Below are 16,289 nucleotides of genomic sequence, written 5' to 3'. Positions count from 1 at the left end.
CTGTTATCACCAGCTTTTCAGCGGACATTTAGCGGGTTAGCTTTTTGTCAAACAACGTTGTGCCCTCATGCCACCTTAGTTTTGAACGAGGTTCCTTGTTTCTACTGCCACTTTCCCCGTGTTTTTCTGCTACATTAAAAGCCGTCCAAGCCGTCGATTTTTGCTTGTTATGTTGTGTTTCGGTGGCCGTAGTTTGTGAGTGCTCTTAGGCGATTGCGTACGAAGATTATTAACCCCCTGCTCGCTCAAACGCGTCCTGGTGCCGAAGGTGGCATTCACTGGCGGGCATAGTTTAGTTCGTTCCTGCTCAGCACGAGCTTACGGTTAGCTTCCACAACGCTTCTGCAACGTACATTGCATAACGAAATTGTAGTCCTCGGATAATATAAGTGGAGCCTCGTTTTGAGCCTGCGGTCATCGTGGCGAAGTCGCTCTTCGGCCGGCAACTTTATGATTGCGTATTAATATTTGCTACAGATGTCTGATACCTATGAAACAAAACAGTGATGCAGCCGTAGCCTTTTTACCTGACTGGTCGGTATTGCTCTTGCGACTTGGCCAGTTTTACGTTTTGCGGTACCGCAATACGAACTTGGCGTCACACGATGGCCATGCAGCTGATCACAAGGGTTGCCATCATTCTTGAACATGTAGTTTCGGTTTAGCCATAGACCCCCGAAACAAAACTTTGAGATAGGATATCTACAAAACTGCACGAGGCACCGAAAAAAACGGAAACCTCGTAATTAAGGGACATTCAGGCATATTGAAGTGAAGATCAGTACGGTACGACCCTCGTACACTTATTAACTATTCCGCACTTATAATGATCGAGAGAGGTCATATTCAACGTCTTTGAAAAAAGTCGTCGCGCAGATATGAATTAATTTATTTGAACCCTACATAAATTACCTTTGGTCACTCCTCAGCCTAAAACAACTTAGCAATTGAACCGCTCAGAATAAATTGTTCACCTACAGCGTGAACCAGTGTCGTCATACCTGGAGTGCATACCAACCTTCCACTGTCTAAACAATCTTTGTCTAATATACAAGATATTTATATTTAGGCATAATATTTTTTTTTTTAATCCGCGAAACCTACTATATGCGGTTTGTACAGGTGAGTTATACCACCAGGGGGACATAATGTACGAGGCTGATTGTCACGAGAAGTCGAATAATTAACCAAGATTAGTTCAATCACTTTTAGATAGTGAAAATTGACGTATGGTTCCAATTAGAAGCTTGCTGAGCGTCATCGAAAACCACTACGTCAGTAATTTGTACAAAGAGTTTGAGCGCGTGGGAAGCGTAGTAGCACGCTAGAGTTACCGCTCGTGCAGCAGGCACAAAGCTGGGGTGAGAAAACTCGGGTGATAAGAGACGGAAAAACCGCGCGGGCGCTTTATCGAACACGTAGCCTTGCTCCTGCTGCACCAGTGGTAACTTTAGCGCTCCACCGTGCTGTCCACATGATCCAAGCCTTTTTTGATATTGACTGATTTGGAGGGTCTTCGATGACGCTCAGCAAGTTTCTATTTAGAACCGTACGTTGATTTTTTAATAGAAAGCGTTCATTGCCATATTTTAGTCAATTAGCCGATTGATCGTTACGTTTAGTTCATATACTGTGTCCCCCTAGAGGTATAACTCACCTGCACAAACCGCATTAATGTAGCTTTCACGGCATTTTTTTTCTTTAATTTTTTTTTTTTTTTTTTTTACAAATTTGTAAAGTTTAAAATAAAATATTCTGTTTATGATCTTTCCTTTGACTCACAAATGTCATCTTGCCGTCTACGAACGACACCTAAATTAGCATTCTTTAACATTCCGAATGGTTCGAAGCCCATAACATAGCTAATAAACCTAATCAGTTCCACTAAGGCTGGATGTTAGTGCGCCAAAGAAACAAAACTGATCACCTCCTGTTTTGGGGGCATGAGGAGCGAAGACTTTTATTTGGTTGCCACGGCTTACCAAGCAAAATTAAACAAAAATTGTTTTTTCTTTTTGTTTCTTTTTTTGCTTTCTTTTTTTTTTTCGTTGCGGCCCATCGAGAAACAACTTCTTGCGCTTAGCGTATCCCAGCGGGTCGTGCAGCGACTAAACTATATTCTCTACGCCGTGTATCGCAACCCCCGCGGATAACGATTTGTCCGCTCGAGCGAAACCCGCCCGACCCGGCGGGAGCACAAACACTCACACACACACACACAACAAAAGCCGAGCTTACGGTTTTAAGCGTTCCACAGAGTTTCCCCAGAGCTCAAACTACATTATGCAACGCAAGAACAATGTTTCGAGTCATCAAATGCGCGCGCGTGGGGAGTGGGGGCGAGGAAGGTTGCAGCGTACTTTTGCTTCAACGCAACACACAGGCCGATTTTCGCACGGAGCGGAACTTGACAGTCATAAAGAAAATAAACTGGAAAGACAAAAAAAGAAAAAAAAAACGCAATAAAGCTTGACGTTTGTGGCTACAAAAATTAACGATCTGAACACCCGAGTAACGAAATATTTGAGAGAAGATACAAAAAGAAACAAAACATCATTGCACTTTTCGTGTCATCCGCAGTTTGTTTCCAGGGAAAAAATATTAGGTACAATTGTTTTCTTTTTTCTTTTTTTTTGAGGGGGGGGGGGGGGGGGGGCGATCGGCTGTTGCGGGCGCGATGACGCACCGAAGCTTGGAGCAGCTACGAGCGAAAGCGCGCGCTGCAGGACTTTAAGCCGCCTTAACACTGCTACTACAAAGGTTCAAATAACTGCTAGCAGACGCTGTCTGAGCGCTGCTTCTTTTGTTGTAGGTGGCGTTCTTTTCAGAATGGTCATACCCAAACTGCCAGCGGACATATGTCAGAAGCGTACAGATGTACGGAGCAAACATGCACCCAACATTAAAAAAACCGGTGTCACACTCCTCGTGTACGTCATCCAAAAGACAGTGTGCATGCGGATTCGCGATGACTCGCGTTTGCAGACTGTCGCTTGCACGTGACATATTTCAAAGAGCGCTCCGATGACCACCAGAGAAGAGGGGAAGAAATATCTCGCCTCTTACCCGGATCCTCTATAGTGCCTCCCGGATTCGCACAAACGTTGCTATTCTCCTCCCAGAAGACAATAGAAGATTAACCCGTCACTCGAAATTCTCTCAAAAGCGGCTTTCCTCTCCTCCTTTTACATGGTGGTCAAAAGTATGCGACGTGACGTCAGTACAAGCCATGTATACGAGCGGTATGACCACGGCTTCAGGGATCTCGAATTCGGTTCTCGCCTCTCCAGGTTTCGATCTGGATGAGCATCGTATACTGGCGCACGGTCGTCTACATCACGATACTGCGCGATGCGCGTTCAACAGACCAGGCTGGCAGCGACATACTGCACTCGCTAAATTACTCCTCTACAGTGGACATACCTGATGCCTCTTGAAGCTGACTTCCCAGCTGTTCCAAACATACACGAAACAGAATTACTCGTTTTGTGTCTTGTTTTGCTGTGCGAGGATTTTTTCCCGCTTGGCATATTTCGAAGAATTTATTCTTACGCTTTTTTATTTAACTGTAAAACGAAATGGTGCGCTCGAAAGTGTATTTTGTTTGTGCGTTTGTGCGCGTGTTTCACGTGTAAGGGAAAAAAACGCAACCAGACTGTGTTTTTTTTTTGGAAGAAGTGGGGGAGGGGGAGGGATGATGTTGGTGAGGTGGCCGGTAAGTCCATACATGGTACATGATTTGGGGGCGGAAGAGGGGAAAGGGGTGGGGCCTGGTAGCCCCATAAGCCGCGACGCCACTGGCGAGTTGTCTATTTGTGTCCAACAACTTCGTGATTCAATTGGTTCGCACTGAGCTTCGCAGAAAACGCTCTTTCTTGTAACACACCCGCACAAAGGATGCTAAGTATTCGTGCCGCGTGTGTTTCCAGGTTTTATATTTTATATTTGACGAAATATTTATACTTTACGACGCGGCTGGAACGTAATATGCGCTTTAATCGAGGTTATGAGTGGTTCGGTCACTATAACTCAAGTGGCCTACGATGTCAGGTTTTTGTTTGTCATAATCTGGGTCTTCAGCAACGGTCTTGAGTGTACTTCTTTTTTTCTTTTTTCTAGTTTTATATTTACAGCCTGGCATTCAAAAGTGAAATTTGGACTCACAAACATAAAATAGACATTGAGATTATAATTTATACTACCTCGCCTTCGGTCCGCCAGGTGTTTAATTAAGATGTAGATGACGCCTAATTACATATAAATAAATATACCTAAGATGAGTGGCAACCTTTTTATATATTCTAGCGGCCCATGACTCGCTGCTTGCGCCGCAACCCTATTGGAAAAACCAGCATGAAAATCAAACTGGTCAAGCTGGTAATTAAGGTGGTCAAGCTGGTAATCAAGGTGGTCAAACTGGTCAATGTGGTAATTAAACTGGTTTAGCTGGCAATCAAGCTGGTTTAAGCTGGGCAAGCTGGAATTTAAGCTGGTCAGTCTGGTCTAAGTAAAAACCAGCATGGTCTCACTCGAATCTGGTTTTAGATTCAATCTGGTGTAGCTGGGAGCCAGTCTGGTCTTAACTGGTCAAACTGGTTTTCCATGGAGCCAATGTGGTCAAGCTGGGAGACGAGCTGGTCATGCTGGGAGACAAGCTGGTGAATCTGGTCGAAATAATAATCGTGGTGGTCAAGCTGGTCATGCTGGGAGCGCGCACGCCAAGGTCGGCTAGAGATAGCCGAACTGGCATTGCTGGGAGCGCGCGCGACAAGGTCGGCTGCTGGAACGAGGCCACGTCCTGTTCTTTGTCCTCTCGTTTTTGGTAGACCACCGGGCGCGTCAGGCGCGCTGCAAGCTACCTTTGTGTGCGAGAAAAGAGAGAGAGAGAGAGAGAGTGGTAGAAACGGAGAATCGAAGACGCGTTTGGATAGCTTGGGCAGAGGGCAGATCGAAGGGACGGCTGTGTGCGCGTTGTTTGGAGACTAGTTGAACGACGGTGCAAGCGAAGCGGGTTTTGAGAAGACAGCGAGCGGCAGTCCGTTCAGTGCGGGAAGATGTCAGACGTCCCGACTGCGGCGTCGCTTCGTGTCTTCGAACGTGTGTGTGCCCAAGAATGACGGCGGTGCCGAGGAGTATCGCCAATGCCATCCAAGCCACACGGATTTCCTCGCCTCTGCCGACCACGCAAGTTGCCGCTTCGCCCCCATCGCTGGCGGGACCCAGGTTCGCTTCTCTCGTCCGTGTAGTATTTTCGTCTGCTATTGCCTGTTTTTGGCCTGTGTCTAGTATTTTTTTCGTGTTGAGAGATAAGCAATCTGGTTTTATTAACATTGTAGACAATTTGCACCGAGAATCTGTGCGTCGGTTAGTACTGTGTCAGCGCCGAGGATGTGTAGCATTTGAGTTCATGTGAGGCTGCCGCAAGTACGAAAATAATAAATTGGATGCCGAGTTGGCTTTTCTGACGAGCTTGGCTTTTTTATTCTGTGTATTAATTTAAACAGGTTAAACTGGTTGGGAAGTTCACCAGCATGACCAGTTTAACAGCATGACCAGCATGCCAAACTGGGCATGCTGGGGCAATAACCCAGCTTGAAGCTGGGACCAGATCAACCATCATGACCAGTATGACCAGATCAACCAGCATGACCAGCATGCCAAGCTGGGCATGCTGGGGCAATAACCCAGCTTGAAGCTGGGACCAGCTTAAGCTGGTTTTTTCAATAGGGAAGCGACTTCCGGTCGCCCCATCTTGGCAAGCCTGTCGATCTTGCCTATGTCACCAGTGCAAGAAAGCATACGTTGTCCGCGTAGCATAGAGTGCTACGCGGAACACGAAGGTGGAGATTTAGCGAGGGCCCTCGGCTGTACTATCGGGGAAAAATGAAATGCGAACAGAGGAGCGCGTGCCTCGCGGTACAGGCTGCGCCGCCTGGAAGTGAGCCTAGGGGCGAGGGTGCGTGGCCTACTCCGATGTGTCCACACCCCTCGCTCAGCGCTCCCCAAGCTTCGGCACTGCGCTTCTCAGTACGCTGCAAGCATCCCCGCTACCTTTGCTGGCTCAGCGCGTGCGGTGCGAAGAAGCTCAACGCACACGCCGAGCGAGCAAAGATAGCGGGGATAGCTTTCAGCGCACTGAGGGGCGCACTGCCGAAGCTTGGGGAGCGCAGAGCGAAGGGCGTGAACACATCGGAGTAGGCCAGGCACCCTCGACCCTAGGCTCACTTCCAGGTGAAGCAGCCTGTACCGCGAGCCACGCGCTCCTCTGTTTGCATTTCATTTTTCCCCGATAGTACCATTTCACGTCTTGGTGGAGGCAAGTTGTTTTACAAGAATATTTGTAATTTAGAACAGATCTCGCGTTTCTTGGTTCTTTTGGCGTTCGCCTGAAGAAGTGGACGCTAAATGTTTGATTGGCGTCTCAGGCAGCGGTGTTATGGCCGGCTTTGTTAATTCCTTTTATAAACCGGAAGTTCACTGGGACGTCAAAAACTGGAGCACCGCCTGATGGCGTTTGCAAAGATGTTTTTTGTTTCCTTTCGTTCTCAGTCACGTGGGTTCCGTGGAACGAAAAAAAATTAAGACATTTCAATTTGGAACATGCATTTTTCGTGAACACCTTCCAGCGGTGTGGAGAGATCAAAACGTTGTTTTGACGCACACCAGAAGCGACAACATTCACGATGGATGCACCCTTGCGCTTATATTGAGTGAATTATTGGGATTGTCAGATCGTAATTTTTGTCTGCGTTATATTTTAGTAGGGTAACCTGGCTCTGGTTTGAGTTAGTGAGGAAATGCGAGTTATCATGTCTAATATATCTGTTCAATTCAATTCTATTTTATTGATGTCACAGGTGTGTAGAAGCAAACAGGGGAAAAAATTGCACAGTGTATGTAGCTTATTTTATTTTAGACCATACTGCAGGCCAAGACTGGCCCAATCAGGAGTGAAAATAACAACAAAAAAATACAAATAAGCACTTTTAAAATTAAAAATAAAACACATCGATATACATAGTCGAGGCATATATCAATAAATGCAGTACAAGAAAGTGACGTGCAAAATGCTAATATGCAAGATATTTTATAAAGAAAAAGTAAGCACATCTAAGAAAAATAACTATCGATGGCATCACAAAAATCGGCATATATAAATAAATAAATATATATATATATATATATATATATATATATATATATATATATATATATATATATATATATATATATATATATATATATATATATATATATATATATATATTTCCAGTTGCGAAAATTGAGAAAAGGAGATTCTCGCGAAAATTTAGTCGTTTACGACACACGTGCAAGAGTGAGCGCGCATTCAACAGGATCCTGATTAATGAAGTCACTACTGTAATGGGCACGCTGGCGCAATTGACAGGCCTATGTAGTCGGAACAATCATGGAAATGCGCGTCGTCGCCCTGCCCCGTTTGCGTCCTCGCCGACCGCCGTAACTAATGCCCCAGACACACCACTGCAATTAGGCCCATATACCAATAGCCGCCGCAGTCGCCGCCACGACCGCGGTCGTTCATTTTCAGCGTTTCCGCCTCCAGCCTTGTCTGACAACAACAAGACACGTATGACCTTCTCCAAAAGCTTCCGAGGATAGATTGTTCCATCGTTCAGTCTTGTTTGTTTGTTTGTGTTCGTCCGGATGTTTGTACAAATGGACCTCTTTTTTGTATTTAACTAAAGAGTAAGCTCGGGAGGGGGGCACCATGAATAACTTTGGATCTGTCTGAGTGTCCGGCTTTCGGGGACCTAGTGGAGAGGACGTGTTTCTTCTTTGGTGGAGAGGGTCTTACCGTTTATATAAGAACGTTCGTGGTCCAAAATAAACTAGATGCTGTGTTTGAGACTTGTTGTTGTTTTGTCTGTTTCTTTTTATTGTTTGGTGTCTCCGGCGACTATGGAAGCTCAGAGCACACTTTTTATACACCAACACGTGGCAGTGACGTCAACTTCGCTGCGCTGCGGTAATGCTGCTATTAGCAGAGCGCATGCGCAGATGGTACGAGTCTTCCGATACGATTCAGCAAATATACAGCGTTGGGGGCGTGTCGGGGGTCCACCAGGGATGACGTCACGCACGGGCCTTGTCTTCTAGGTGGTATCGACTCGGCCCAGCGCCGAGGGCGTACGTGCCACGTGTCTTCTCGATTGCCACGACGTGTGGACGACAGCGTCGCCTGCCAGCGTCCGCGCGTTTCGTTGCCTCCTGCGGTTCGTAGCGTTCACCAGTTGGTCCGCCACAGAATAAAATATATACAGGGTGTTTTTTTTTTTTTTTTAACTCAGCAGATTTGTTCAAAAGAAACTCTGTTAAAGCTACGCTTATGCGGTTTGTTCAGGTGAGTTACACGGCCAGGGGGACATAGTATATGAGGCTAGTCATAACGATCAGTCGGCTAATTAATTAAGATTTGTTAATTAACTTTTTTATTTGTAAAAATAGACATATGGTTCTAATTAAAATTTGCCCTGAGCGTTATCGAAAACCACTCCAGTAATTTTCAGAAACGCTTTGAGCGCGTGAGACGCGTAGTAGTGCATTCCAAAAACTCTATCGACTACTGCTTCTGGGCGGCCGGCACAACATAAACCAGATCTAAACAAAGAAAAAAAAAGTGAAAACATTTCGTTTTCCTACCCCTTTAACGATATAGGGATTTGCAGCAATTTCTAGGCACTCTTTTATAACTCCAGTAAAGAAGACATTCGCATCATCTGCGTAGATTATCAGTTCGGGGGGATCTGGTATCATTGTAATATCATTCACGTAAACTAGAAATAATAAAGAACCTAATATAGATTTGCCCTCCTCGATGCGTAATATACCCACAAAAAAAGTAAGAAAAAGAAACGTTGCCTTTGGGAAAATATAAACCCGTCATAAAACCTGCCGATAAAACCAACGAACCAAGTTCTACTAGAACAGGTGAATTGACTCTGCTTCACGAAATAACGAATGCAGCTTTTATTGCCGTCTTCAGCACTACTATTTGTTCACATGCATACATTCCTCGATGGATATGCTAAAAAACTTGTGTCACTGTTAATACTACCAATTTCTTCGAATACATAAATGTAGTTTCTGCGAGCCGGATTTGTTGCCTGTTTTTCCGGTGAGACGAAACTCGAATTTTTCGCAAACACGAGGGAACAAGCCTCCGAAGAAAACAGCCGGATACCATCGCGTATCCTCAAACGAACAAACAAAAACGAAAAAGAAAAAACAAAGGAAAGAGAACCTTGTTACTTCCCCTAAACAAACTGTCTTAAAACTAACGAGAGAGTCGAGCGTGAATGGCGTGCCCTGTCTTCGAGAAACGGTAAACGGAAGACGACCGAGGAACGAGGAAGCGATTCGCGGCCATTGGTCTCGGCGTCCCGAGCGAGCGAAACACATCGAAGCGCGGGCAGTGTCCCGCACGCGCAACGAAGACGCCAGGATGAACGACCTCGCGCCAAGGGCGTGGGCCCGGGGCCCTGGCATCGAGCCACGGGTCGGGCCACCATCGACGAAACGCAGCCTGTGAAACCCCCCTGCCAGGTTTCCTGTTGAGCGCCGATCGCCAGGGGAGCTCTTCTTCCTTACACCGAATCCGCCCTATGAGCCCGGCTGCCGTCTATTTCGGCTGACGAAGCGGCAGTGTGTCAAGCGAGGATCGGATCGAGAGGTTGACTCCCGCCGCCTCGACGAATCCTTGAAACGCTGCGTTCGGTCCGTCGCGGCCATGAACCGCCGTTGGACGAATGGCACGTCGCGCAATTCGGTTCGTCGATTTGCGTTCCGACGGTGGTGCAGGTTATTCAACTGAAACCGCAGTTTCGTGAAACTATACGTGCAGAGCGAACTGGTATATACTTTTCGGACGTAGTGCCTCACCACTAAGCGATTTTGGTATAATCTGTTGTTCAGATTCTTCACTGCACCTTTGTTTCCTCTCTTAAAGTGATAGTTTCACAACGAGCCACACAGGGACCTTGCTTAATCGTGTTGATGTTGGTCATACTGTAGCGAGGCCACGGAAGGCATTGGGGCTTTTGGAAAACCGTTACCGCGTTCCGCGTACTGCACTACCGGAGCCTTAGAAACATGCTTTTGAGAGCGCGCCAAGTGGTCACTGTGCCACCGGCGGGCGCGCGTTTAAAAGCATGCTTCAAAGACTCCGGTAGCTCGGTACGCGGAACACAGTAACAATTTGCTAAAAGTTCCTAATGTCAGCGACAGAGTGCAGGCGCAGCTGCCGGTTTCACGTCATAGCGCGCGCGATCAATCGCACTGCTCCGAGTCTGCGCAGGTGGAGGAAGGGCAAGTGGTGCGATAACTTTACCCTCTCCAATGCGTAGGAACGCGAGCAGCGTAGTAGGGTAGAAACACTGCGTATTAGTGCTCTCCTACCTTCATCGCAGCTAACAGAATGCCTAAGTCAGGCGATGCTTTTTCGCCATAGACAAATACAGGAAGTATACGCAAGGAAAGCTAGGGGTGTGTACCTTTCGCCGACGCCTCACTCTCTAACATCATCTACACTCGAAGCATTGGCTGTGAATATTGACTTTTAATGTCTCGTGTCGAACTTGTTCTTCGATATCACAATCGCTGACTCTTCAGTAACATATTCCTGCTTCGCGGGCCTGGGCAGAATCGAAGCGCGTTTCGTGGGTCATATATTGGTCCCATGTATTACAAGATCGATATCAGTAGTGTTATACTTGATCAAACCTCTATAACAGAAAACAAAAACTAACCAATCAACACTTGTGTCTACCAGGGGCCACATGGAAACCTCTAGAAACTAAGTACATTAATAGACATCATGCAAATCATATGGATCTCAGAGAATAGCAACCTCATTAAGTGTAATTGTTTTTGTATTAGATTATATATCCCACATCATATTCATTCGTAGAGATTAAAGATATTTTATGCGACAAATATTGAATTTAGATGACGCATTTTGCGTTTTAATATGTAATATTTTTTATGATTAGTTAACACTTAGTAATACTACACTTTTTTGTTTTCTAAAGCTTCCCAGCGCACTTCAGCAGAAGCATATTAAGTTCAGCACCCGACAGGGAAAGTTCAATGAACCTATAGGCTTAAACTTGGAATATACGAAGACCTGTCCAACGGGAAAATCCGTCAACCGCGTGAACTGGCAGCCGCCTCGCCGCTGAATTCCGAAACAGCGGGCATGCAGCTTTGCGAACTAATATAGGCCGGCTTCGCACCGGCCGCGCTGGGGACGTGAAGGGCACGTGGGTGCGACTAATCTCACGTCAACGAGTCTTCGACCTCCAACGAGATATCCCCACGGAGCCACCGATCCCGCAATCGCCGCTCTTCGTCGTCAATCTCGTTTCCAGCTCGGCGATAATTCAGTAGGCTTACTTGTCGGCTTGTGCGACGTCACGGCATGTAGGCGAGCTCGGAACCCGCAGTCCTGAGGATTACGGGACTGAGCTTGTGGGTTCAGGTCATGTGGCAAAAAGACGGCGAAAAGAAAAAGAGAGGGGGATTACGATAAAGAAAATTACGAGGAAACAAATGGAATCATCGGTTGGACTCCTCGTATCTGAAAATGCAGCTCCCTCGAAAGCCTTTCCTGTTTTTTTCTTTCTTCACCAGTTTTTTTTTTTTTTTATTGAATGACATTGGGCGGTCTAGCTAGCTTGTCACGCAGAACTCCTCCAATATTTCCCGGCCTTATCGATTGTTCGTGAACCGCTTATTGATACCGTGTTTACCCGAGTACAAAATGCACAGCTTATGAATAAGGTCCTTGCGCCTTCTTTCTCGCAGAACAGACATATAGCCAATCTCGCTCTGCGTAAGAAATGTAGTCAACAAGGAGGTCGAGAAGATGATTCTCCATAAAACTGCCATCTACAGAGAAAGGGTTTTCGCGCGAAGACGAATGATCTTTCTGCCCCCTAAATCTCCGGCATCTTTCTGTCGATCGCGGGGATTGGCTGTCCACGCCATCCGTAGGAAAAGCGGAGCCACAGACTATGTTCACAAACAGTGCGTCTATTACTCGAGTACGGCAATGCACATACCAACCGTGCTTGACCATGGGTGGCAAGCGGTAGGGAGCAACCCTTCTGATCAGGCTCCGCACCGATGAAGTGCTTTCGCTAGAGCATAATTATAAAAATGTATTTTGCCATCCACAATATTTTTTGGCTTCATTGCAGTAATTGCAAAATAATATCCCGCGTTAATTTTGACTATGAAAATAATGGCGACCACCGTCATCACATTTTTTGACATGTTTGCGGAATGACAGACTCCGACGAACGATTTTACATCAATTTTCCCGACTGGATAGGATCGTCGACGGTGTACGATTAGAAATCCTGTACCTAAATTATCTCTGCGCGATCGAGCTCTCTGACACAGTCTACAGTTAAGTGCCATACACACGGGCGACGAAACGGCCGACACGTCGTACGACGCGTGAGAATGGATTTATATTGGATCATGACCTCGAAGCGTTCCTGTCCTGCACTCACACAGTGGCCGTCTAGGGGCTTTCCGGAGTGTACGACATGCTAGGCGTTTTGTGGTGCATGTGTCTGGCACTTTACAGCTGTCCCAAAAGACTTATCTCACATCGAGTTTCATTAAGACAGCGCCGCCGCCACGCATCGTGGGAACTGTAGTCTTTCTGCGAGCGCGACAGCTCGCACGAGCAGAGCGTGCACGATGTTGCACTAGCTGTCTCATGAACTGGCGTCTCCTTCTATGATCTACAACATAGACTATACTCTGTTTCACATTGTGTTGTGCCGCAGGAAAGGCTACAAGCGCGAGCTTCTTGCTCGAGGGCACATCTCGGCGGCACAAGCTCTCGTGTACCTAGGGCAGCTGCCAACGCTATGAGCTCGTGCTTCTAGCCTTCGCTGCGGTACAACATAAGATGAAACAGAGTATGCAGTGCAACAGTTATGGCGGCGTCACGCATACGTGGTACGCTCAGTGAAATCTGTCTATGCTAAACCTGCCTCAAATAACCTTCTTGCTCTCATACACTTGTTTCAGGGGCACTTTAAACAAGCCTTCAAAACGAATCCTTTTAAAGAATCGCCCAATAAGCTCTGGATTTCGACTCTGCACGTGCCCATCATCTTGCGATGATTCCCTGATTTAATAAAGTGAAGATGCAACAATTTTTGTTCATCCAGTAAATACTGCATAGAATTATTCCTTGATATTTCTAACCCATGAAACACGTGTTAGAATTTGTTTTCCTCTGCTCAATGGCAGTCGCTCAAAAAAGTCAAGTAAATTTAGCAGCGTTCAGACCCTCAACACGCAGCCAGAGCAAATGTCACACAGGCATTTCCACTGTTTGCAAAAATCACAATCCACACGTGCTAAATCACAGCCCAGGCATCGTTCGCTTGCTTGGCGGACACCCAGAAAGTGCGCGTGCCTAACATACGCGCAACACATCTTCGGTAGATCTTGGCCACCGTTTCGGTTTCGATTTGCCAAACTCAATTCACGACATCTCGTCATGACCAAATGGGGTGCATGTATTTTTGAATCTGTGACTTTTCTCAAATGTATGGTGTTGCCTACCAATACAGACATAATGCTGAGGCACGTTTTTCGGTGCGCCTGACGTACGAGACTGTGTATGTGCGCAGGCAATGAAAGGAAGAAGAAGCAAAACTCACCAAATCATCCTGCTCGATCGTCTCAATGTCCTAGGCTTCTTAAATGTTCCCTGAGCCGGGAGGGTCATATTGCACTCAGGACCAGTGTTGTAGGCATTATCAAAAAAAAAAAGTAACGAAATACGTTTCCCGTTACTTTCAAGTAAAGTGAACGCTTTACCAAGTCATGTTTCTTCAAAATGAAAAGGAATGCGTTACCGTTACATTAACATTAAAAGTAAAGCACGTTATTTTTGCGTTGCTTTTATTTTTTAATATTTTACTGTTTCGACGTTACAGGTGTGCATAAGCATATCTGTAACGTTTCGACATTGGAACAAAGGGCGTGGGCTGCGGGGTTTTTCTGAGATGTGAGTGTTTGCGTGGGAAAAAGACAGGTAAATCTTTGAAGGTATCTTGGATGCGACAAATAATTCGTATGACTTGGAACCTAGAAACACGAAAACAATTGAGGTGTATCTCTTTTTTTAAGTAAGGGGTAACGAGTAACGTATACTACGTTACCCGTTACGTGAAAGAAGTAACGTAAGTGCGTTACCCCTTACCGTCCTGAGAATGTTACGACAAATTTACTACGTTGCCGAAAAAATAACGTGTTACCGGTAACGCCGTTACTTGTAAGGCGTTGCCGCCAACACTGCTCTGGAGCGGTAGCCAGGGTGCCAGAAAGGTGTGGGACGCGACAGGCGTTACTCCTACTCCTCGCTAAGTGTAGACCGGCCCTTACGGCCGCTCGAGGTCCGTGTTTCAACAGGGCTCACACGGAAATGAATGGGTGCAATGCAAGCGAGCGCTGACTTCATTTTCACGTAGTACTGAGGTGCACTGCTTCGTCAACGGAGCAGTTGAAACCGTGCCACCGTGCCACTCCTGTCCATGGCCAAAGAGGTCCCATGATGCAACGCGCGCAGTGTTGATTGTAGGGATTTTTGGAAGCAGTCTATTACGCGTCGACAAAGGAGTCTCTTGGTCAGTGGTATTGCGGGGAAGTATACTTTGGCCCGACTAGGGCATGTAAGCCTGAGCAAATTGAGAAACATTCCGACCCAATATCATTGCACGGCACTATTGAAGGAGTTCTTTCATTTCTTTTCCCCTATTTATTTTCGCGCTTTCTCAATGATTATTTTTCGGTTTCGCGAGAAACCGGTTTGGGATAAACAGTCAGAACAACCTGCCTCGTGAAATCCCTAATATTAAGCTCAGGTTCTATTTCACATGTACCGGACACAATCAGCAAAGCATCGTAAGATTTTTTTTTACACTATTACTGTTGTTTAGCTCTTGAACGCACAGGCCTAATACGTCCCACGCTTGGTATTATCATCAACTTCTTCCTACATCAGCATCAAGAAAACCACCATTAGGTTGGCACAGATGCCATACACCAAGACGAAAATAGTGATTGAAGTTGCCTCGCTGAATTTCGAAAGGGGTCTAATTTGGTCGCAGGCCCATCTTATAGGTCGGTCTTACTTTGATGTTACGAGGCATGGCGTAAGAGCGTCAGTCCCAGTTCAAACTCTCCGTTTTAATGAGGACTTTATTTCTCTTTCTTTCTCTTTTCCGAGTACCCGAAGCGCAAATGTCCGCACGCAGTTCCTTTTAGAGCGCAGCTCTTAGGCGCCCGTTTCCGGCTTGAGCGGCGTCGGCGTCGCCGTCGCCGTCGCCGTAGCCGTCGGCGTAACCGCGCGGTGCATTATGGGTAAATTTTCCCGAGGGAACCCGAGGTCCTCCCGAAGGACCTCGGGTTCCTTCGAGAGGACCTCGGGAGAGCCTCGGGTTCTTTCGGGAGGACCCCGCGTTCCTTCGGGAGGACCTCGGAGGACCTCGGGTTCCTTCTGGAGGACCTCGGAGGGCCTCGGGTTCCTTCTGGAGGACCTCGGAGGGCCTCGGGTTCCTTCGGGAGGACCTCGGGTTCCTTGGGGACGACCTCAGAGGACCTCGGGTTCCTTCGGGAGGACCTCGGAGGACCTCGGGTTTCTTCGGGAGGACCTCGGGAGGACCTCGGGTTCCTTCGGGAGGACCTCGGGAGAACCTCTGTTTCCTTCGGGAGGACCTCGGGAGAACCTCGGGTTCCTTCGGGAGGACCTCGGGTGTCTTCGGGAGGACCTTGGGTACCTTCGTTGACCTCGGGGAGGGGGTCACGTGACCCCTCCCCCGAGGTCACGTGACCCCTTTCCCAAAGTCACGTGACACGTCCCCCAGGTCACGTGACCCCCGAGGCCACCTGACCCCCCTCGAGGTCACGTGACCCCCCCTTCCGAGAACACGTGACCCTTAGTACCTTTCCCTCCTCCTCCTCAAGAGCTGCGCTCTAATTCGACTTTACCGGGAGTTGTAAACGGCTTTCATTTTTCTTCACCGCATACACCAGCCTGTACCACTCCAGTGTGCGCGATCAGCTAATGGGCCGTCGCGTGACGCTCTTGCAGGATGTGGCACAAGGTGCACATTTCATCACAACCATTTACAAAACACAACTTCGTCGCCTAATGGACCGCGCGGCAGATTCCCTTTCATTGTTTAGCGCCGTATCCTGACAAAGGGCAGTTTCGCGGC

Source organism: Ixodes scapularis, unplaced genomic scaffold (genome assembly GCF_016920785.2).
Source record: "Ixodes scapularis isolate PalLabHiFi unplaced genomic scaffold, ASM1692078v2 PGA_scaffold1__304_contigs__length_218370807, whole genome shotgun sequence".
NCBI classification, from domain to species: Eukaryota; Metazoa; Arthropoda; class Arachnida; order Ixodida; family Ixodidae; genus Ixodes; species Ixodes scapularis.
This window is presented reverse-complemented; position numbering follows the sequence as displayed.